The sequence below is a fragment of the Pongo abelii genome, chromosome 4 (genome assembly GCF_028885655.2).
Source record: "Pongo abelii isolate AG06213 chromosome 4, NHGRI_mPonAbe1-v2.0_pri, whole genome shotgun sequence".
NCBI lineage: Eukaryota > Metazoa > Chordata > Mammalia > Primates > Hominidae > Pongo > Pongo abelii.
In genome coordinates this window covers 38,811,515-38,834,384 of record NC_071989.2, presented here as the reverse complement: position 1 = coordinate 38,834,384, position 22,870 = coordinate 38,811,515, and the positions used below count along the sequence as shown (strand labels likewise).

Genomic DNA, 22,870 nt, shown 5'->3' with positions numbered 1-22,870 from the left:
AGAACTTATTTATGAACTTCTAAAATGACAGATTCCCATAAATGGGGAAAAAAGTGCATTGCTTCAATTTACAGGAATTGCCTAATTCCAAACATAGTAATGAGAAGGATTTAAAATTAAAATCCTTTCTGGAACACTCTTCTACCTGGAAGAGCTAGCTTATTAGAGTCACCTCTTATGTGTTCTCCATTAACACTATTAAATTTCAACAGCCTGTAACTAGTTCAAAGAATATTAAGATATTTGCATAGAATTCCCCAGGTTTTTGGATGACCTAGTAGAATATCACATTTTTAAAAACATACGAATAGCTCAAAGCTACACAGAGTTTATTATGCAACATTCTATTAGGAACAGCTCAAATGAATGCTTTATAGTAGAAGAAAGTGTTACAGTATTTTGTCTATAACATAAATGACTTTCTTGGTGAGTATACCTCAAATTATTGAGGTATGTTGAGACGGTGTTTGGAAAATGTTCCATGGAAACAAAGCTTGGAAACTTGGGGTTAAACAATCTTGATTTTATTTTTCTATTGCAGGACTTCTGAGAGCCTTCAGTGTGCTGGTTTACATTGCATAGCTCTAGAGCTGTGTATTATGTAGGAGTTCCTAAACTTATCTGACCATACATAGATTCCCCTCTTTTTTTTTTTTCAAAAAATATCTGACCTACTTTATGAAATGTCCTATATAGCAGATTATATTTCTGTTCAAAATGTTGGCTGCTCCTTCCTGTGGTATCCCTTTTCTGTAGAAATATTATCCTTCTCTACTTCACTGGCCCCAGGTGTGGCCACATGACCTGTTTTGGCCAATGTAACATGGCTGTGGGTAACGTGTGTTGCTTCTATCAGACACTCGAAGAGCCAGGTGTAGTTCATCTATTCTTTGTATCCTTTGCTACAAGACCAACTATGTCCCAAAGTTTGTTCTGACATCTTAGAGTTCTGGAGAGTCCTAGAATGGAAATGTAAATGCACAAAAAATAAGTCTTTGAAATTGTAAGCCATTAGTATTTTGCATCATTTGTTACCACAGTGAACTGAGCCTAAGGTGACTAATGCCTTCTACTTCTAAGTATTTCTAAATTATCTGAACCTTTGCCACTTTTCACAGGTGTACTCATTCTGTATTGATTGTCTAAATGAGGAAGTGTTCTTGGAATTATTCTTTAGGTTAGGACAGTACAATTGAAGGTGAACTAAAAATATATATATATGAAACATGTCTTAAAGAAATGGTGTCTAGGCTGCGCAAGGTGGCTCACGCCTGTAATCCCAGCACTTTGGGAGGCTGAGGCAGGCAGATCACCAGAGGTCAGGAGTTTGAGACCAGCCTGTTTGAAACCCTGTCTCTACTAAAAATACAAAAAAAAAGTTAGCTGGGTGTGGTGGTGGGCACCTGTAATCTCAGCTACTCAGGAGGCTAAGACATGAGAATCACTTGAACCCGGGAGGCAGAGTTTGCAGTGAGCCAGGATCGCACCACTACACTACACACTACAGCCTGGGCGACAGAGTGAGACTCTGTCTAAAAAAAAAAAAAAAGAAATAGTGTCTAGTAGTTACCTGGAATTTTATCAAAAATGAATATTCTTGGTTGGGCGTGGTGGCTCACGCCTGTAATCTGAGCACTTCGAGAGGCCAAGGCAGGCGGGTCACCTGAGGTTGGGAGTTCGAGACCAGCCTGATCAACATGGAGAAACCCCGTCTCTACTAAAAATACAAAATTAGCTGGGTGTGGTGGTGCATGCCTGTAATACCAGCTACTTGGGAGGCTGAGGCAGGAGAATTGCTTGAACCTGGGAGGCAGACGTTGCGGTGAGCCGAGATCACACCATTGTACTCCAGCCTGGGCAACAAGAGCAAAACTCTGTCTCAAAAAAAAAAAAAAGAAAAAGAAAAAGAAAAAGAAAAAGAAAAGAAAAGAAAAAGGAAAAGAAAAGAATATTCTCAGGCTCAATTCTCAGAGATTCTGATTTAGTGGGCCTTGGATGGGTCCTAGGAACCTGAATTTTAAACTAGATATTACCAGTGCAGGTGGTCTGTTAACCACACCTTGGAAAAATGCCACTCTAAAGCCACTGTTTGATTAACAGTTGTCTGATAACATGCATTTCAATAAATGCATTTCAATTTAAGAAGGCACCATGGAGGGTCCTCCTTGGAATTCCTGGAAGCATGTATGAAATCAGTTTTATCACATTTGAGTTTATATTCATTACATTTTAGTGCAAAATATTTTATGCACAAATGATACTTTCATGCTTAAATGCCTATGTTGTTCAAAAAGGCTGATTCTAAGTGACCCTTAGCTCTTTCAAAAAAAAAAAACCAAAACCAATCTGCTTTAAAAAGATTAAGTTCTGTTACCAATGAAAATCAAGGGCTATTTCAGTTGCAAGTGACAGAAACTTAATTCAAACTGTCTTAAGCAAAACAAACATTGGTTACAGAGCTAAAACGTCCATGGTTTTTGAGAGGATGAAGTTCTTGGTTGACAGGACAGGACATGTCAAAACTGGAGATAAGCACTCTGGGAAGGTGTCTGGGAGGTGGGGATGCTATCAGTCAGCAGGCAGGAAGAGGAGGGTGTGCAGGTTCTTGTGGGAGGAAGACTAGGCAGGCAAGGCACTATCTGGACAGTGTGGGAACAGGTGAAGGGGCAGTCTAGGCAGATGACTGGCACCAGGGAGATTTGGCCAGGTGTGATAAGTGGAAATCCTGACAGCTGGGTAGGGAATAACCAAAAGGAAGGAATAGGTGGGTAGGCAGAGCGAGAGGTGTCAGTCAGCTGAAATCAGGGCTCCACTTACAATTAGATCTAGATACTCAAAACGTAGCTTCAAATATCTGTTTCTTTCCGTCAATCAGCACTACATCCTCCTCCATTGTTAGCTTCATACTCAGACATTAAGTCAGAATAAGAAAGGAGAGGGAGGAGAATGAGTTGGCTGAATACCATGACCAGATGTTTAGAAACCAAATCATAAAAACCTTTTTAACTGGTGTCTTTGAATGCCTTGAGCTTTTCATGAAATTCTTATAACCTTCAGTATCTGTTTGTGTCATCAGTGTCAGTTCAAATCGATTCCACTGACAACTTGATAAATTATTTCCAATTTTATCTCAGACAAACGCAGTATGGTTCGATCAATGGTTTTGCTTATGTGAGCACTTTAGGATTGTGTCCACAGATCCATTTCTACTTAAAAATTTAGTTTCAGAGTGTTGCTTGACTAATTTGCACAACTCTGTGCTTTGAATGTGTCTCAATATTGCCCCGAATCCCTCCCTGTAACAGGCATGAAGAAAATCTGAGACAGAAATAGTACGTACTTGATTACTTGATCCTTTATCACAGGCAACTAACTACTGTAACCAGATGATTCCCTGCTGACACTATTGTGATACCTGCCAAAGAAACTGTCTGATGTCACGTTAACACATTAAAAATGACAACCAGCCAGGCCTCCAAGCCTTCTTTCACTCTTGGCATTTGTAGTTGTTTGCTTATCGGATGGTATCACGTTTCTATGACTCCGAGTGCTGGCTCGCATTATAGTCAAGTGGAACCAAGAAAATGCCAGCAAGTCTGTCATGGAAAGCTAGGCCTATAATGCACAGGGCAACCCTCTTTAACCAAAAATTATCTGGCTCTGGATGTCAAGAGTGCCAAGGTTGAGCAAGGTTATGCCTGTTTTAGATAATCATAGGAACTCTGGCTCTTACCTGTGAGAAATTGAAAGGCATGATCAGGTTTTAAGCAAAAGGAAGAATCATCCAAGTTACATTTTTAAACAGGATTGTTCTGGATATGATGTTGACCACAGATGGCAGTGGAGCAAGCAGGAAGCAGAGAGAACTGTTAGCAGATTATTGCAATAACAGACAAGAGATGATAATGACTTAGACAAGCAAGGTGGTTTTTGATGTTCACAACTTTAAATTTGGTTCTTTTATCCCTACCATACAGATGAGGAAACAGAGGCTCAGGGAGGAATATAACCAGGCCATGTGGCTGATTAAACCACGGCATTAGTATGTGGGCCCAGCAGTCTGATTTCAAAGCCATGCTCTTTCCACAGCGTTATGATGCCCTTCCCCCATCACCTTCCTCTGTATCTCTTTCTCAAACAAAATGCAAAACCAGTGACACAGGAATAAATCCTAGAAAGAGCAATCTTCACAAGGTTCTCTTCCAGGCCTACCATTCCAAGTATCTGAGGTAAACCGACTTGAGCCTGGGTCACACCTCAGTTACCCAAATCTGTCTCTTTAAATTTCCCCCTAAGGACAGGATTTGTCCCACAACCCAGAGCAGGGATGAGCCTATAAGTGGGGGGCCTCTGGGTCCTACAGAGGATGGAGAAGAGATACGAGAGGTGGGAAACCAGTCCAGCATGTTTTCTGGATCAGCAGACTGTGTAATGCGTGTTTGTTAATTTGTGCCCCAAACCACAGCTGCCCATGGACTCAGCACAGCCATTAGTGGATTTCTGACAGTCTATGGCAGGCAGCCCTGTGTTCTTCACATTTGTCACAATTTAGACTTTAAACAATTCAGAGTGGTCTCTTTCCATGTATAGGAAGATCTCTCTGGGTAAATAGTGGGTAACCAGCACTTCAGATAATGGCATCAGATTGCAAACTTGTCTCTGTAAATTGAAGTAATCAGAAACAAACAGATACAAAGTTGTTTTATAAAACCTCTTAAAGTATAATATACATAAATATAAGTGCACATATCATAAATGTATATATTGCTGAATTTTTATAAGCTAAACACTAAGAATGTTATCAGTACCCTGGGGCCGCCACCATCCCCTTCCAATCACTACTCTTCCAAGAGTTAGCTGCCATTCCTGACTTTTAATACTGTAAATTAGTTTTGCCAGTTTTTGAACTTTTTCTAAGTGGAATCATATAGAATGTTCTTGACTTATTTCCTCCAACATCACGTTTGTGAGATTCATCTGTGTTGTTGTGTAAAGTTTAGACCATTTATTTTCACTGTTATATAATATGACATATGAATACAAAACAGTTAATCTGTTCTGCTTGGATGGGCATGTGGATAGTTTCCAGTTTGGAGTTACTATGAATAGTATGCTGTGACAATTTCAGTGCATGCCTTTTGGTGAAAACATGCACAAGTTCCTGCTGAGTATATACGTAGGTGTGGAATTGCAGGGTTGCAGGGGAACAAAAGATGTCTTGATAGGATGAAATATATTCTAGCTAGAGAGGTAAAACAATGTGTATAGATATTACGGGGAAGGTTTGGATAGGCTCAAGAATGAAAGCAAAAGTCCAGAGCTTAGGAAAAGACTGTGACTGTCAGGAAGCAAAGTAGAATATAGTCTAAGCTAAGGAAAATGATGGTGTGTGTAGATAGTTAGGTAACTTGCAGAAACCAAGTGGCAGCAGTGCTGGGTAGTAAAGGGCTTTCGTTGAAAGACCTGAGTTTGAACTTGCTCTCAGTTTGACTGTGTAACTGAGGTGTGTCACTTGACAGCTCAAAGCCTTGACTTTCCCTTACAGAAAATTGTTGAGAAGATTAAATTCATTCATTCAACAATGATTGATTGACTACCTACCCATGTGCTGAAGACTGGGGATCCAGCAGCAAACAAAAAGTGTCCTTGTCCTCATTGATTTTACTGGGAAGGAATACCCATGGTAAACAATGACCATTTAATGACTATTACGAAAATTGCAATAACGGAATCTAACCAGTCCGGGGGGTCTGGGAGGAGTCTCTGAGGCAAGCAGACATGAGCCAGACCAAGAATTGGGGTGACAAATTTCAGGCAGATGAAAAAGCATGAGGGAAGTCTGTAGAGGAAGGAGCCTGGCATGTGTAAGGAAAAGAGACAGTGAGTGTGGCTGACACGAGTAAGCAGAGGGGAGAGTAAAGACCAGATGCAGTGGCAGGCCGAGCTTTTAAGTGGTGGGCTTACCTTGATTGCTTTTTCTTGTTTTGTTGTGTTTTTTTGAGATGGAGTCTCACTCTGTTGCCCAGGCTGGAACGCAGTGGTGCCATCTCGGCTCACTGCAACCTCTGCCTCCCAGGTTCAAGCAATTCTCCTGCCTCAGCCTCCCAAGTAATTTGGGACTACAGGCATATGCCACCATGCTCGACTAATGTTTGTATTTTTAGTAGAGACGGGGTTTCACCATGTTGGTCAGGCTGGTCTCGAGTAATAAGCCAGCCTCAGCCTTAAGTGATCTATACTCCTCAGGCTCCCAAAATGCTGACATTATAGGTGTGAGCCACCGCGCCCAGCCCCTTGATTGCTTTTTGAGCCTTTTAAACTGAAGGCAAAAAGAGGACCGGGAAATAGGGTGGGAGTGGTGACAAAATCAGGAAAGTGCAAAAATATATGCTGATTTGTAAATTTACATTTCAGTATTCATCCATTCATTCATTTATATTTATGCGATGAGGGACTACCAAGTGCATCTGATCATGTCTGAAATTATTTGGGTGTCAATAACTACCGAATGGGATGAACGCATAAACAGTAACTTACAAGGTCAACACGCTAGCAAAAGAAATTGTTTAAAATTATTTATTTCATTTGCTCTGATATTAAGTTAGTTCTTTCAGTAGATTTTCATTCTAGGAACAGTCGCTAATATTTGTTGAATGCTTACTATGCACCAACTTCTGTTCTAAGTAATATGGTAATATGTAACAGGTATGTTTTCTCATTCACTCCTAACCACAACAACGCAGACAGGTAGGATTCATTATTATCCCCCACTTTACTGACAGTGAAGTAGACATCGAAAGGCACACTGACCCACTGGCCCGAGATCACCTAGTTAGTAAGCAGAGAGTCAAGATTCGCACTCAAGCAGTCTGATTCCAGCTCAAAAGCTCCTAATGGCTACTTCTAGCTTCCAGAAAGAAGTCACAGACAAGCAACACAAACATCTGGTTGGTTTAATTGTTGCACTTCTCATTTTAAATTAGTAAATTGGTATCATGCATTACACATTGAGCTCTTGTGAGCTGATTAGTGTGACTTGATTCTCTAGGGTCTTGCTCCCTTCTAGTGAACTAATAAGGCTGAATTTCCAAACCTGCAATCCAGCTGTGGATCAATGGTTAGAACACAGGAGAGTGACAGAAACAAACATGGGGAAAGTTGCAGCGGCCACATCTTGCAGGTTATATAGACCATGCACACAGTTTGAACTGTTTCTTAGCGTGTAGGGAAGGAGTATGATTGGTTAGGATGTGATCACAACAGTTTGGGTGAGAGATGATGGTGACTTAGATGACTATGATGGTAGTTACAATGGAGATGAAATAACAGATTCTAAGTAAAAGGCTGCACAAAGTGCTTGGCGTGTAGTAGGTGTGCTATTAAGGGGTAGCTACTGTTAACAACCATGGCAAATTCATTTCAATCCAGCAGGTTACATTTCATGGATTGGGAATGACTGCTGAAGCATAGCATTGGAAAGATATTCTGACCCCCCTTCAGGCCTGCACAGAAGGAGCACTAGGATAGACTGGAGATGTCTGTCATAAGCTCTGGATAAACAGGTGGTAGCACAAATGTTGAGGGGTGCTTTATAAGGATTTTCAAATCAATATAGTTTGGATCTGTGCCCCCACCCAAACCTCATGTTGAATTATAATCCCCAGTGTTGCAGTGGGGCCTGGTGGGATGTGAATGAATCATGGGAGTAGGTTTCTCATGAATGATTTAACACCCTCCCCTTGGTGCAGTTCTCATGACAGTGAGTTGAGTTCTTGCAAGACCTGGTTGTTTAAAAAGTGTGTAGCACCTTCCCCTCACTCTGTCTACCTTGTTCCTGCTCCTGCCATGTAAGACACCTGCTCCTTCTTTGCCTTCTGCATGTTTGGAAGCTTCCTAAGGTCACCCCAAAAGCAGAAGCTGCTATGCTTCCTGTATAGCCTGCAGAATTGTGAGCCAATTAAGCCTCTTTTCTGTATAAATTACCCAATCTCAGATATTTCTTTACAGTAATGTGAGAACAGACTAATATACAAGTAAAGACAAGATTCTTATACGGACGATTTTGAATCATTTTTCTCCATAATAATATTCAAAGATAAAATGGGCTTAAGCTATAGTAAAAACAATCCTATTTATTAGAAAAAAGCAATACCTAATGGATGATGAACTATAGAAACTTACAAAATTGACCTTCGGTTTGAAAGTACTCATGGGCAATGCCCTCCCTGCAAACAAAAGGTTCCACAGGCAAGTTAGTTTGACTTAGGTCAAATGTTTTAGCCTCCCTTAGAGATTCATGATGCATATTAGCATGCTAAAAGTTCAGAAAGGGAAGCGCACTAAAAGACACATTTTTAAGGTTGTTTAACCAGAAGTTTCCAAATTCATTGACCATGGGATATTTTTTCACTTTATGCTTAACATCCCATAGAAACATAATGCCTGCATTAATATTGCATTATGATAACAAGACATTGTGCTACAAAATTTGTAATGTCATGTCATCTTTTTTCTTCTGGCTTTTGTACAGCTCAATCAGTAGGAACAAAGGAGAGGAGGAGAAGGAGGCTGGTGCTTTTTTTTTTTTTTTTTTTTTTTTTTGAGCTGGAATGCAGTGGCACAATCTTGGCTCACTGCAACCTCCGCTTCCCGGATTCAGGTGACTCTCCTGCCCCAGCCTCTTAAGTAGCTGGGACTACAGACACCCACCACGACCCCCGACTAATTGTTTTTGTATTTTTAGTAGATACAGGGTTTCACCATGTTGGCCAGGCTGGTCTCAAACTCCTGACTTCAAGTGATCCGCCCGCCTCAGCCTCCCAAAGTGCTGGGCTTACAGGCGTGAGCCACTGTGTCTGGCCGACTAGTGCATATTATTTGTTTGTTTCTAGAGAAAGATGCTCACTTAATGATAACTGGTTGTATATAGCGGCACCTTGGCTCTGAATCTGATCACTGACATTGTGGCTAACAATATTTAACTTTTGGCCAGTGAAGATCGAATTGCAGCCTACACCCACATTTTGAAGTTGCTTAAATTTGGACTACTCAGGAGACACAGATTCTACAGATGTGAGCCAGTCACAGAACACTAGGGCTTATTCATTTTCAAAGTTTCCAATTTTTAGTTCAATGCTTTGTACACAAAAGAGGCTTACAAATGGCTTTTGAGTAATGAATGAATACACAAATGAATGAATAATTATGGTAACTATTTTTGCTCATGAGAAAAGGTAATTAATTATAAGACCAGTAAGTATTGTGCCAAATCTAGGATAAATTTTAAATAACACAATAGCCTTAAAATTAAACAAGAGTTCCTTTTTTTGTTCTGTGGAGATTTAGCAAGTTAGATCTACTTTTGTCTGAATTATACATGCTGAAAAAATGGCATCTTCAGACAAAAATTGGCTAACGTTATTAAGTAACTTTGTCCTTTAGTTAGGCAAGTCACTTAATCTCTTTGTTCTCTTGTCTCCTGCAATAGGTGAACTCTAAGTTCTAAAGTGTCCATGAATCTATTCACTTATAAATATGATGCTTTGTACTTTTTTTTTTCTTGCATCACCGGGAAAGTGCATAATGTTCATTCTAAAACCCAGTCTAAGTCCAGACCGAAAAAGCCTCAGGAAAGCACAGAATTCCAAAATGTTTTGCAAGAAAATCCTCACTCATTAAAGGTATGCTCATAAGAGGAAAACAAGACTCTATTATATTTTCCTACAGAAGAACTGTATGAAGGCCTCTTCACAGAATCTCAGCAAGAACAGCACTCTCTTCTGGGACAGTCTTGATGAACATAGGCTACCTTGGGAACTGGTGACTTGGGCAGGTCCCCTAATAATCTTTAGGTACCATTATAAGCCAACACTTACATGTACTTATTAAATAGCAGCCACTGTTCTAAATGCTCTACTTAGACAAATTCATCTAATCCTAACCATAGCCCTAAGAACTGGGTGGGATTATTATCTTCATTTTACAGGTGGGCAAGTTAAGGTATAGCATGATTAATTATCTAACTGTTACAGACCTATTAAATGGTGGGGAATCAAGATAGTATGGGTCCAGAATCTCTGCTGGTAACCCCTCTGCTATACTGCCACTCAAGATATCATCTAGCTATTGACAAAGGCTGAAACAGACTAAGTCAACTGACACTTATCGGGAGTCCACCATGTTAAATGCTGTAAAGAACTGAGGGGGAAATAAAATGATGAGGACCTCATTACTGCACTTACCCAGCTAACAAATAAGCAACATACTCTAGGCAGAATTAAATGAACATTAGAATAAAGATTCTTTGGAAAGAGGAGGTAGAATTTGTTCTAGCCTTGAAGAATAGGATTTTAATAGATAGAGTGGAAAGACAACATTTCAGGTTCAAGCAACAGTGCGATTTTAGGGTGTGCCAATTAGGCTTGTCTGCCCAGATTGTAAGACACACGGTAGGGCAGCGGTCCCCAACCTTTCTGGCACCAGGGACCAGTTTACATGGGAGAAAATGTCTCCCTGGACTGGGGTTGTGGGGGTGATGTTTTCAGGATGAAACTGTTCCACCTCAGATCACATCATCAGGCATTAGATTCTCATAAGGAGTACGCAACCTAGATCCCTTACATGTGCAGTTCATAATAGGGTTCACACTCCTATGATAATCTAATGCTACTGCTGATTTGACAGGAGGTGGAGCTCAGGTGGTAATGCTCGCTCGCCTGCTTCTCACCTCCTGCTGAGCAGCCTGGTTCCTAACAGGCCACAGTCTGGTGAACCCTGCAGTAGGGGATGACATCTGGCTCTTGAAGAGTTTCAATGCTGCGCTGGGTCTAAATGTCATTGTGTAGGCAATAAGGACTAATTTGACTTTTACTTTGGAGTATAACTCGAGATAGAATGGTGGGCTATAATCTAAGCAGGAAGAATGAGAAATTAAATCAAGGCAGTTTCAGTAACAAGTGTAAAAATGGGTGATGTGGTACCAGGGTGTTGCAATATGGTGCCCAGACCTCCCCTTCAGTAATAATGATCAGATTATCCAAGTCACTGGGAATGCTGCCAAAAGAGGGCCTTCAGCCAAGGTCATGACCGCTTCCTGGGATGGTGGCATCAATGACTGATCACTGGGGGCATAAAGGCCCCTACCTCTCACCACAGCTCAGGACAGCTCTGAAGGGCCATCTCAGCCTCAGAACTCACCACATTGCAGTTGAACTTCTTTCTTTGCCCAGTTGTGCTTTCTTTCCTTCTCTTTGACAAACTACTGTCTCAAGAGCACTCCCAATAAACCTCTTCCACACTAATCTCTGTCCTAGAGTCTGCATCCTGGGATGCTCAACCTGCTTCTGATGGCTGTAAGGTGCATTATAAAAACAAAACCCCCAGTTGGGCATGTATGCACGAACGTAGCAAATGAAAGAGAAGAAAACATCAAAGATGATGCCCAACCAGCATAGCTAGGAGGGTGGTCTTCGCCAGCATGGTCACTCCCTTGACTAACTATACTCAGCCCCTCAGTGTAGTGTCTCTTCTTGACCCCTATAATCTACTCCTCACACATGGGGCAGAGGGATTCATGCTCCAAATCTTGCCATCGTGTGCAGAAGAAATTCAAGAGTCCTTTATCCTGCCTACAACGTTCCACCTAATTGGCCCCCCAGATACCTCTCCAACCTCCCCATGCTTCTGGACTCCAGCCACACTGACCTCCTTGCAGTTCTGGAACATGCCAACCATGTGCCTGTTGGTCCCCCAGAAACTCCCATAGGCCCTTGTCTCATTTCTTTTAGCCCTCTCTGCTTAAAAATTCCTTCTCAAGAAGGCCTCCTCCAACTACTCCATTTAGCATAGAAACCCCTGTCATTCTCTATCCCTTTAAACTCACTTTTTCCAAAGCACTTATTTCAAGTTGCCATTGGCACATTATTTACCTATGTGTTTATGCATGGTCTCTTTCTCTCTCTAGAATGAGGGCTCCATGAGGGCAAGAACTTTATCGTCTTCACTGTTACATCCCTGGTCAGGAACATAATTTGTACATAAGTTAATGAAAATGAGAGTCATAGGAGAAGTGTGTTTTCAGCAGAAAATATGAGTTCAATTTTGAATAGGTTGAATCTGAACAGCCTTTACAACAAAGCAGTCAGATCAGATGTTTAGAAGACAGTTACTCACAGTACCCAGTCTCTGTGAGGTGTAGGGAGAGAAAGAGCTAGAATGGCAGTTCCTAAGTTGCTCTGGGGGAATATTAACGTCATGGCAGGCTCTTTGAAATACAGAATCGTTGGGCCAGGTGGTGGCTCACACCTGTAATCCCAGCACTTTGGGAGGTTGAGGTGGGCAGATCACCTGAGGTCAGGAGTTCGAGACCAGCCTGGCCAACATGGCAAAACCTCGGCTCTACTAAAAATACAAAAATTAGCTGGGCATGGTGGCATGCACCTGTATCCCAGCTACTTGGGAGGCTGAGGTAGGAGAATTGCTTGAACCCAAGAGGCGGAGGTTCCAGTGAGCCAGATCATGCCACTGCACTCCAGCCTGGGCAACAGAGTGAGACTCTGTCTTCAAAATAAATAAATAAATAAATAAATAAATAAATAAATACAGAATGGTCATATTCTTTCAATGAAATAAAAACAAAACAGGTTTAATAAAAGAAAATTAATAAACAAATAATGGATAAGAGGGAGATGAAGAGAAACAGAATGAGAGACAGAGAAAGGAAGGGGATTTATTGGCTCATATAACAGCAATGTCCAAGTTTCAGGCTGGACAAGATCCAAGGACTCCAACAGTGATCCTAGAATTTGGTCTCTCTCCATCTCTCAGCTCTGCTAGTCACTTCTCTGAGGGTCTGCATTCTCAGCCAGGCTCTTTCCAAACAGACCACATGGAAAGTAGATCACCAGAACTGGTTCCAATTCCTTCCTTTCAACGAATGCAGTGAAAGATGGTGCCTCTTTCACAACAGTTCTTTAAAAAATCAAAGGAATTGGACCTAAGGAGCTGGTCTGGCTTGAGTCCTGGGCCCAGAGGGATAAATGGTCTGATTCACTTAGACTGGGTCATCTCTGACACTGCACGCTGCAGATTCCCAGGAGCTGATGATGTGCCTCTCTTCCCAACTCTGTGTTTAGTGATTTCACCTTGGTAGCTTGAAGTTGGCCATGGTAAGAGTATTTACACCATGGAAAATGTCAAATGCTACAAATCAAGGATTTTCTTCTTTTTTTTTTAGAATTGGTTGTTAACACTTACCAATGAATCACTTGTCATATGAACATTTCTAAAGCCAGGAATGGGGGACAGACTCACCAGAACTCAGGGACTAAGAATGAGGGATGGGTTCCCCAAAGGACAATCAAGATATTGTTACCAGGAAAAGGGATGAATGTTGGGAAGTGTCCTCCCATATATTATATTATTACATTACATTATGTTATAATTGAGGATCCACAATGAACTAAGGGTTCTAAAAAGGCCTGTGACTTATAAAGCTGTTTAACTCAGTGTTACCCAACCTTCTCTCATTAGAAAGTCTCTTTTTTCATAAACTTCTGATTAACTTCTCAATGCCTTTGGAAAATAGTGAACAAGAGTATAGAGATATTAATACAAAAGAAGGGAACTAACAATTTATATGTAGATCTATTGCTGTGTTAGTGGCTGGGGGGAAAAAAGATTCTTTATGTTTTCCTCTCCCTTGAATGGCAAATAGAAAATGCCTAAAATGAAGAAAATATTGATTTTAAACCAACTGATACGTCTGCAAACTTTATTTTAACTCTGAGCCACTAAAAGGGATTTAAAATCAAAGGAACAATATATTTCCTGTATCTTTTAGGCTGAATATTATATGTTAATTCTAATATTTTTATGAGCTGTAATTAACCTTCGGTCATTGAGAAATCAAGTACTCAGGCTTTAAGCTTATATCTAAAACTTCATCTAGTGCTATGATAGGAAGAAAAACAAAGACAGAAAGCAATAAAAATTAATTTTAAAATAGTTTCTTTTTTTCTTTTCTTTTGTGGCAACTCAGGCTAATCAAGGACATTCTGACCATGTTTTGAGAGTCTTACTATGTAAGCTTCATAAGAGTCTTCATAAGACAAAGGGCTTTGTCTCACTCACTGTTGTTTCCTTAGCATGCATATGTATTAAGTACTCAATAAATATTTGTTGAACACTGAGTTTTAAAAATCAACAGTGAGGCCGGGCGCAGTGGCTGATGCCTGTAAGCCCAGCAATTTGGGATGCCGAGGCGGGGGATCACCTGAGGTCAGGAGTTCGAGACCAGCCTAACATGGAGAAACCCTGTCTCTACTAAAAATAAAAAATTAGCCAGGCGTGGCAGTGCATGTCTGAAGTCCCAGCTACTTGGGAGGCTGAGGCAGGAGAATCACCTGAACGCGGGAGGTGGGGGCTGCAGTGAGCCGAGATTGCACCATTGTACTCCAGCCTGGGCAACAAGAGTGAAACTCCGTCTAAAAAAAAAAAAAAAAAAAAAAAAAAATCAACAATCATGACAGAGGTATATTTTATCCACTTGATGCTTTCTCATATACATCATCTCATTTCACATGTTTTGTGGACATATGAAGGCACTGTCTGCCCTTCCCACCTTCCTTCATGTAGGAATTTACCTTCCCCCAATAGCTATGTCACCATCCGGGACTTTATATTCTTTTACGTGGCCTTTCTCCCTTCCCTTTTTGCCTAAATTAGTTAGGCAGTAGCTATGCTGCCATTTGGGACTTAATATTCTTTTTTCATGATCTTTCCCCCTTCCTTTTTTGCCTAAATTAGTGAGGGCTGTATTTCTACCACTTGCAGGAAAGGAATCTTCATTGAACAATTTTCATTGTTATATCTGTTATACTGAAACTATATTAATGGAATACTGATATGCTTTGTTCTTCAACTGAAAATTTTTATTTTCTAAAGATAAAGTATTAAACATCCAAGGCTCAATACTGAATATAAGTCTAGTATAATTTCAACAAATTCCTTACTAAACTGCTGTGCAAAATAAAGATGAAAGCTCACACCTGTAATCCCAGCACTTTGGGAGGCCAAGGTGGATGGATTGCTTGAGGCCAGGAGTTCGAGATCAGCAGGCCAACGTGGCGAAACCCTGTCTCTACTAAAAATACAAAAAACTAGCCAGGCATGGTGGCAGGAGCCTGTAATCCCAGCTACTCGGCAGGCTGAGGCAGGAGAATCACTTGAACCTAGAAGGTGTAGGTTGCAGTGAACCAAGATTGCACCACTGCACTCCAGCCTGGGTGACAAGTGAGACTGACTCAAAAAAAAAAAAAAAAATATATATGTGTGTGTGTGTGTGTGTGTGTGTATATATATATTTTGTGTATATATATATATTTTGTGTATATATATATACACATACGCATGTATATGGCATAGACAAAAATAACACTCTCTAAATCCAATGGAAGTGTCTAGGGATGCTCCCGGCTGTTGGTGGTTTTGAATATAACACCACTTTAAGGTTGAAGAAAGGAGTAACCCACCAGAGGTGAATAGCATGAGAATCCAGTCATGGGGGACTGGGTGTGGTGGCTCACAGCTGTAATCCCAACACTTTGCGAGGCTGAGATGGGGGGATCCTTCGAGCCCAGAATTTTGAGACAAGCCTGGGCAACATAATGAGACCCTGTCTCCACAAAAAATAAAATTAGCCAGGCGTGGTGGTGTGTCTGTAGTCCCAGCTACTTGGGAGGCTGAGGTTGGAAGATCACCGGAACCCAGGAGGTCGAGGCTGCAGTGAGCTGTGATGGTGCCACTGCACTCCAGCCTGGGCAGTAGTCTAAAAAAAAAAAAAAATCCAATCATGGGGTCTCAAAGCAGAAGAGAGTAGTGTGGGGAAGGGGGATGGACTGATCCTACAGAGACACAATTCTGCACTCAAACAACACCCAAAGGAAAGAGCAAGTCTCTATCTCAACAAGCAATACAATCTGAAACAGAAATGCAGGAGAGAAAGAGTTAGATTCAACCCAACAGAGACAAAGGACAGGAGCCATTTGGACTAAAGAGAGACAGAATTCAGAGCATGTCCTTGGGTTGAGAAGAGCCTTTGACAGCACTCAGTCAAAACCCAACTTTGTCAAAGCCTCACTCACAGCGGCACTGCGGTGTAGGTGAGATCCTAGTGAAGGTCCTGAAACTAGAAGTGGCAGGAGAAGGTTCAGTGGCCAGCACTGAAGTGGAACATAGCGTTCAGGAATGAGGAGTGTGGGCTTTGGAGCCAGACTGCCATGGTTTGAATCACATTGTTGTCAGTAACTGTGTGGCCTTTGGTAAGTTAGTGAACCTCTTTGCTTGATTTGTAAATGGAGGTGACAGCCCTCCCTGTAACTTGCAGGGTTGTAGGGAGGATGGGCTGAGTTGGTACACAGTACCTGGCATGCCGTAAGTGCTTAATAAATGTTCAATGTTTTCTAGTGATTATGAATTCTGAGCCTCACTTTTAGCCAACATCTTCTAAATCATTATAAATTATGATGACTTTGGAATTAAATAGACTGGTGCATTCATATCTTTGTTATTTTACTCCTTTGAGCTTTGGTCTCTTCACCTGTAAAGTGAGACTAATATCTACATATATAAAACACAGAGAAAGTGCCTAGCATGGGGACTCTATGTTAATAACCAATTAATATTAATCTCCCAACCTGAGAGTCACCTGCACAGTTATGTTTCTCTTTTTTAGAGTTAAGAAAAAACCCAGTAAGGTTAGACTAATTGGTATAGTCCAGGTCAAGACTACTTGGGTAGGCAGAATGGAATTCTATGTGAACTCACGTTTGAGTGGGATACTACATTGATTAAGGTAGTGGTAAGGTTTCTGTCAGCCCTTCAAGTCTAAGACCCTGGGAACAAAATAACCAGAAACACAAAATTTCTTGGGGGTGTCACAGAAAAAAAATTCCAAGCTGCAGTCTTTCCCTTTGAGAGTGGCGTCCTCAGTTACCTTAAATTCCAGTAGAAACACCATCCACAGAAATGTCCCTGTTTACCAGAGCTGCCACAGTGATGGTCACTTGTGTTTTCCCGATATGAGACCCAGGCAGTGTTCCAGATTAGGTACCCGAAGAAAACCCTGGGGACATTACTGTTATTTAAATTAATTATTTAACTGACTAGTTATTTTTCAGCTACCCAGTGTTTCAGAGACCTTCAATTATGCCTATTGGCAAATGTGTAACCACTGAAAATTCTTCACAGTCAGAAACTGGGAAGAAAAATTCACCCCTGTAGTTTTAGATTTTTTGGTTTTGTACATAATATTGAAGGCGGTGGATTAAGTGCAAAATTTAGAATAATATATTCAAGGATTTAAGGAATTTGAGTTCAATTTTGAACCACTCCACCACCCCTGGCTGGACCTCAGCTCAATCCCTTAATCTTTTGGCTTCTTTCTCCATCTGCACAAGATGCCTCTGGCAACGCACTGAGTGCAGTAGCATAGGAATACATTCAATAATGGGCTTAATATCATCACTCAAAAGGGAGTAAATTGCTTTTTTGTGAGATCCATTAGCTTAATTGAGAATATTAGCTCAGTATTCTGGATGTATGATGGGCTATAAGAAAGAAGGTAGCATCAATTTAAATGTTTTGCTTTGCCTCCCTAAATGACTCTGGTCAACAGATAAGAATAAGAATATAAGAATAAGGGGACAGAAAGAAAAGCAGGGACAGAGGAGAGTGCTCGGGAAGTCAAAAGGAAGAGGTAAAGGGATGGAGGCTCAAGAGCTAAGAAGTGAGGTATAGGTGAAGACGGAGGCGGAAAAGAAGATGGGAGAGGCAAGAAGGGAAACAAGAAGATTCCTTAAGGAGAGGAAAAGTAAGAATGTGAAACGAAGATTTCAATCAGATAGAAGTTAATTGGGACCAACCGTATGGAGAGGGGGCAGAGCAGAGGGGATGGGCAGAGTTCACTCTGGAAAGAGAGGGTTTGCTAGGGCTGTCTGCCTCCCTCCTGTCACTGGCTCTCTTCACATTTGCGGTGCTCCCACGATCCCCAACACTAGGCTTTTGGCTCAGGGAGTTGGCTTTAACAGCTGTGCCATTTAGCCTCCCAAGAGTATAAGAGGTCTCCAAGACCCAGGGAGTTAAGCAAATGTTAGTGTATCAGGGGAAAGTGTTCTTACTTCATGTTCTTCAAATTAAACAGTGAAGTGAAGTCATAGAGGACAGGAGGTGATGGTAAACAATACAATGGAACCAAAGGGAAAATGACTGCTTTATTTTATGGGTATCTCAGTGATACCAATTTACTCCTCATAATTCTCTAAGCTTTACTCTGTAAGGACAATTGGAGGCTAGAACTGCCTCACCATCACTCCTACTCCCAAAGTAAGCTCCTGTATTTGCTTTGATAGATTTAGGAGTGGTAGTAGAAATCATAATAATGATAACATTCGCAGCAAATATTTACTGCTTACTTTGTGTCAGGCACATATGCATGCATCCTTCTAAAAGGGATTTCAGATGGTCTACAATAAGACAACTTCTAAGAGGGGAGGAAAAAATAGATATATATACCTTGGCTGAGGAAAGCCACAGTAAATTTGATATAGCAATAAGTGGTTTGATAGGAATTCACTCATTTTGTCATCTCTACAACCCTATGAGGTAGGTACTTTTAATAAGCCCTTTTTATAGAGAAGGAAACTAGGAAAACCAAGACTTGATATTACATCATTGGCTTGACTTCAAAGGCTAGGGAAAACGAAAACAAAAACAAAAACGAAACAACCACAGTAAGAGTCTCACTACCTACTTTCGACAATAGCAATTCTGAAGTTAATCACCAGAAAAAAAATTAGCTCTGTGTGCCACCAAAAGATAGCCAAAATTGTTGTTGTGTAGTGTCCCTCTTAACTTAGATATGTGAGTATCGCTCAGATAAGTACCCTTAAGACAAATTCTTCCCAGAGACTGGGTCAGGAAAGGCTTTCTCCTGATGAAACTGTAGGACTCCTTCCGCTTGACAATGAGAGCTATGCAAACCTTCATTTCCCCTATTTCACTGCTATGAGGAAGCTTGGGCTCAGTTTTATGCTCAAATACTATTGTTTGTCTCAGCCAGAATTTCAACTTTTCTTTTTTAAAAAATATTTGTCTTTCATTGTAAATAAACCACCTTAAGTCCCTTTTGGAAGAAGGCACGGTATAAATAAACAAAAGACAGGCTGGGCGTGGTGGCTCATGCATGTAATCCCAACACTTTGGGAGGCCGAGGTGGGTGGATTACGAGGTCAGGAGTTCAAGACCAGCCTGGCCAAGATGGTGAAACCCTGTCTCTACTAAAAATACAAAAAAATTAGCCAGGCGTGGTGGCAGACACCTGTAATTCCAGCTACTCGGGAGGCTGAGGCAGATAATTGCTTGAACCTGGGAGGCGGAGGTTGCAGTGAGCCGAGATTGCGCCACTGCACTCCAGCCTGGGTGACAGAGCAAGACTCCATCTAAAAAAAAAAAAAAAAAAAAAAAAAAAAAGACAAAACGCAATCCTGTTGGGGCCAAGCTAGAGATATAATTTATCAAATTACTTGACATAGCACCCTGAAATCACTGAATCTAAAAGAGAATATCCTAAACAGAATTTTGAGCAGATACTATTTTTTATGGTCTTTGTCATATTTTTCATGTCTCTCAAATAGCATTCCAAACCACTTTGGGTAAAGAACATTAAATCTAGAGAAAATTAGCTGATTATTCTCAAATGTCTTCATGTTACAGGGATATAATTAAAGTTTTGAATCTTGTCCAACACTGTGCTCAAAAATAAACCAATTTAAGTCTACATTTATCAGTCAGGCTTAAAATGAAAAACAGTTTCACTCATTTCAATTATTCACCATTTAATAAACTATGCTTAATTTGTAGATTTTTTTTTTTTTGCTTCCAAAATTTATTCCAGGAACACAGCCATATCTTCTCCTGCTGACTGATAAACACTATATATATTAGATCACACATAAAGAGAAGCCTGTTTAAGGGTCAAGATGTAGGTGATTTAATGAAAAAACCCCCATCAACTCAAGGTTGCTGTTTCTGTGAGTAATTGATCTGTTCAAAAAACAAAGCGTTTCATTTCCAGAACTTTCATTACAGGTGTGACTATGATTTTTGTTTCATTTAAACATTATTATATAATGATGCATTTCAAATGCAATAGCATTTACAAAAAAGAAAATAAATTATCAAAACAAAAACAGAAAGAAGAGCCAGTAGCTGGGAAGAAGATCACAGACATTTAGCACAAAATAATTAACTAAGAAGTCAGTTCTGCTTATCCAGCAAGTACTTACAGCTCAACATTTTGCTACTTCAGTCCCATTCAATTTTAGCTTGTGACAAAACCTACACTTTTACTTCTAGTTTTGTGACTTACTCTGTTTCATTATTTTATTTATTCAACAAACACTTATGGAGATAAGGCTCGTTGTATTATGCAATATAAGCATCAAACAAAATACGTTCTTGTTCTGATACTTATTTTGCAACACTTCGTGAAATTGCAAAAAGTAAATATTATATAAATTAGAATTTACAACATAGACTGGTCTATGACAAAGTAAGTAAAAATAGTCTCAATCCATGAAACTTGAAATTGAGCTGAAATTCCTTCAGGAGTCCATAGGGATTAATTCAGATTTTTATACAACAGATAAGAAAAATTTATTCTTGACACCACAGACAGCAGTCAGGTGCCCCAAGCTGGGTTATGGCCTGGTCAAATATTGCTAACATATTTTTAAAGCTCTTGCTTTGTTACAGAAATATAAACTCCGTTTTTTCTCATGAAACAGTGCGTATACCGCAACTCTTCAAATTGTACCTCAGTATGGTGTAAGGCATGGGGTGTTCCCTAGAAGCTGTGGCAAATTCCTAAATTTCTTACCTGTAAAATGGGTATACATGGAAGGCAGGTCTTCCGTGAAGCTCACACAGCATAAACTTTCGGGCATCTTCTCTGGGCCTCCATCCCAGGCCTTGGCAGGAGCCTTGGCGATACATTCACCTGGTCATATGTTTGTGTACAATTTGCAAAAGCAATATATTGTCACCACAATTAGCTGAGACTGAGGTCTCTTTCTGCTAGGACTTTCCCTCTGCCATTTTCCCTTCTATTGGGTGGTGCTGGGGCAGCCTGGACATGCTGTGTCATAGGGTCAGGCTTTGTGTTCCTACCCAAACCTCATCGTGAATTGTAATCCCCACTTGTTACGGAGAGGAGTGACTTGATTATGGGGACAGTTTCCCCATGTTGTTCTCGTGATAGTAACTGAATTCTCACGAGATCTGACGGGTTTGTGTTTGGCAAGTTCCTCCGCTCACAATTCTTTCCGCTTCCTTGTGAAGAAGGTACTTGCTTCTCCTTCCACCACGATTGTTAAGGTTCCTGAGGTCTCCCCAGCCATGTGGAACTGTGAGTCAATTAAACCTCTTTCCTTTATAAATTACCCAGTCTCGGGCAGTTCTTTATAGCAGTGTGAGAACGGACTAATACACAGTATTTGCTTTTTCTTTAAGAGGACCACCCAAATTGCATAAACTGCACGCCCCACAAAACCTGCATTACCCCCTAAGTGTCAGAATAGTACCTATTTCACAGGTGTGCTGTGAGGATTACGAGGTAATGGACACATGGTGTGTATCAGGTGGATATTAGCCATTATCACTACTCTGAATCTCCATCTTTCTATTATAGCAAGGCCACAGAAATGAGCATTTTATGTAATATGCTTAAAACTAAATTCTTCTCGTGGAATGGGATTTTTCAACCGCAGCCAACAGGGCCACATCATGTTTTTCTTGGGCCCTACGCCTTTTTGCCTTCATTGAGCCCCTTACTCCATTAAAATATATATATATATACACACACACACACACACACACACACACACACATATATATATTTTAAGATTGTATTAGCACAAAAACAAATAATGTATATTAAAATACTTTCTTAAACCTAAATTTTTTTTCCTTCTGATTTGAAAAGAAATTAAAATATTTTTTGTGGGCCTCTAAAAATATTGTGGACCTTAGGCACTGTGCCTAATGGAAAAGACAGTGACAGAATTGTGCAATATGAATAATGATAAATTTCCCAAACCATCAAGGACTCAAGAATAAGGGTAAACATCTTAAATGGGGTTGGTTTCGAGTACATATAATAGAAAAATGTTATCCAAACAAGGTCTTAGGGGTAACAGGAGGCGTTTTTAGTGTTCAAAATACGCACATGGATGGAGTTGGCCATTAGGACGCTAATAGCGACCGTATCTAGCTGTGAAATACATATTTTTGTCTTGGGAGTCTACTTTTCAATAAATGTACTTTCAGGTGTTTTGTTGCCCATTTAATTACATGATCAACAAGGAAGAGTTATTTTACAAAACAAGCTTCATTTTGCCAATTTATAAATTGCTTTGGAATTTCATCGAAAGGTCTTTAAAAAGCACGTTGGCCTTGGTGCTGGTGCATCACATAAATCACAGATGAAACAAACAAGCCTGTTTCCTACTCAAGGTGTGTCTGTAGAGTCCCGACTGCGTGCCAGGGGCTCTATCTGGCACATTTCTGAACTTTGCAAAATTAATTGTGCCGAAGAGAACACCATCAAACGCGTCCGGCATACAGCGTAAACATCTTCAGACCGTGATTCTGCGCCATCAAACGCTCTCCAGCTAATTTCATTTGGTGATTACTCTGCTAGAAAACCGAGGCCAAGTGAAACTGCGGAAATGGGAACAATGTACGCAGGAAAAATCTCACCCCATTAAGAGATCCGTTTCTTCTCCGCACAAATAAGCCCACCCCGCCTCGGAGG

The 22,870-nt window shown here is 40.6% G+C and overlaps 1 long non-coding RNA gene across 1 annotated transcript; it reads right to left on the bottom strand.

Annotated features, from left to right (window-relative positions):
* Nucleotides 1-314: 314 nt before the first annotated feature.
* LOC112133427 (uncharacterized) lies at nt 315-22,819 on the bottom strand. Its single transcript, XR_008525222.1, has 3 exons — nt 20,936-22,819; nt 2,818-3,812; nt 315-959 (listed from the first exon to the last, which is right to left on the bottom strand). It is a non-coding gene; the product is annotated as an uncharacterized LOC112133427 (long non-coding RNA).
* Nucleotides 22,820-22,870: the final 51 nt, after the last annotated feature.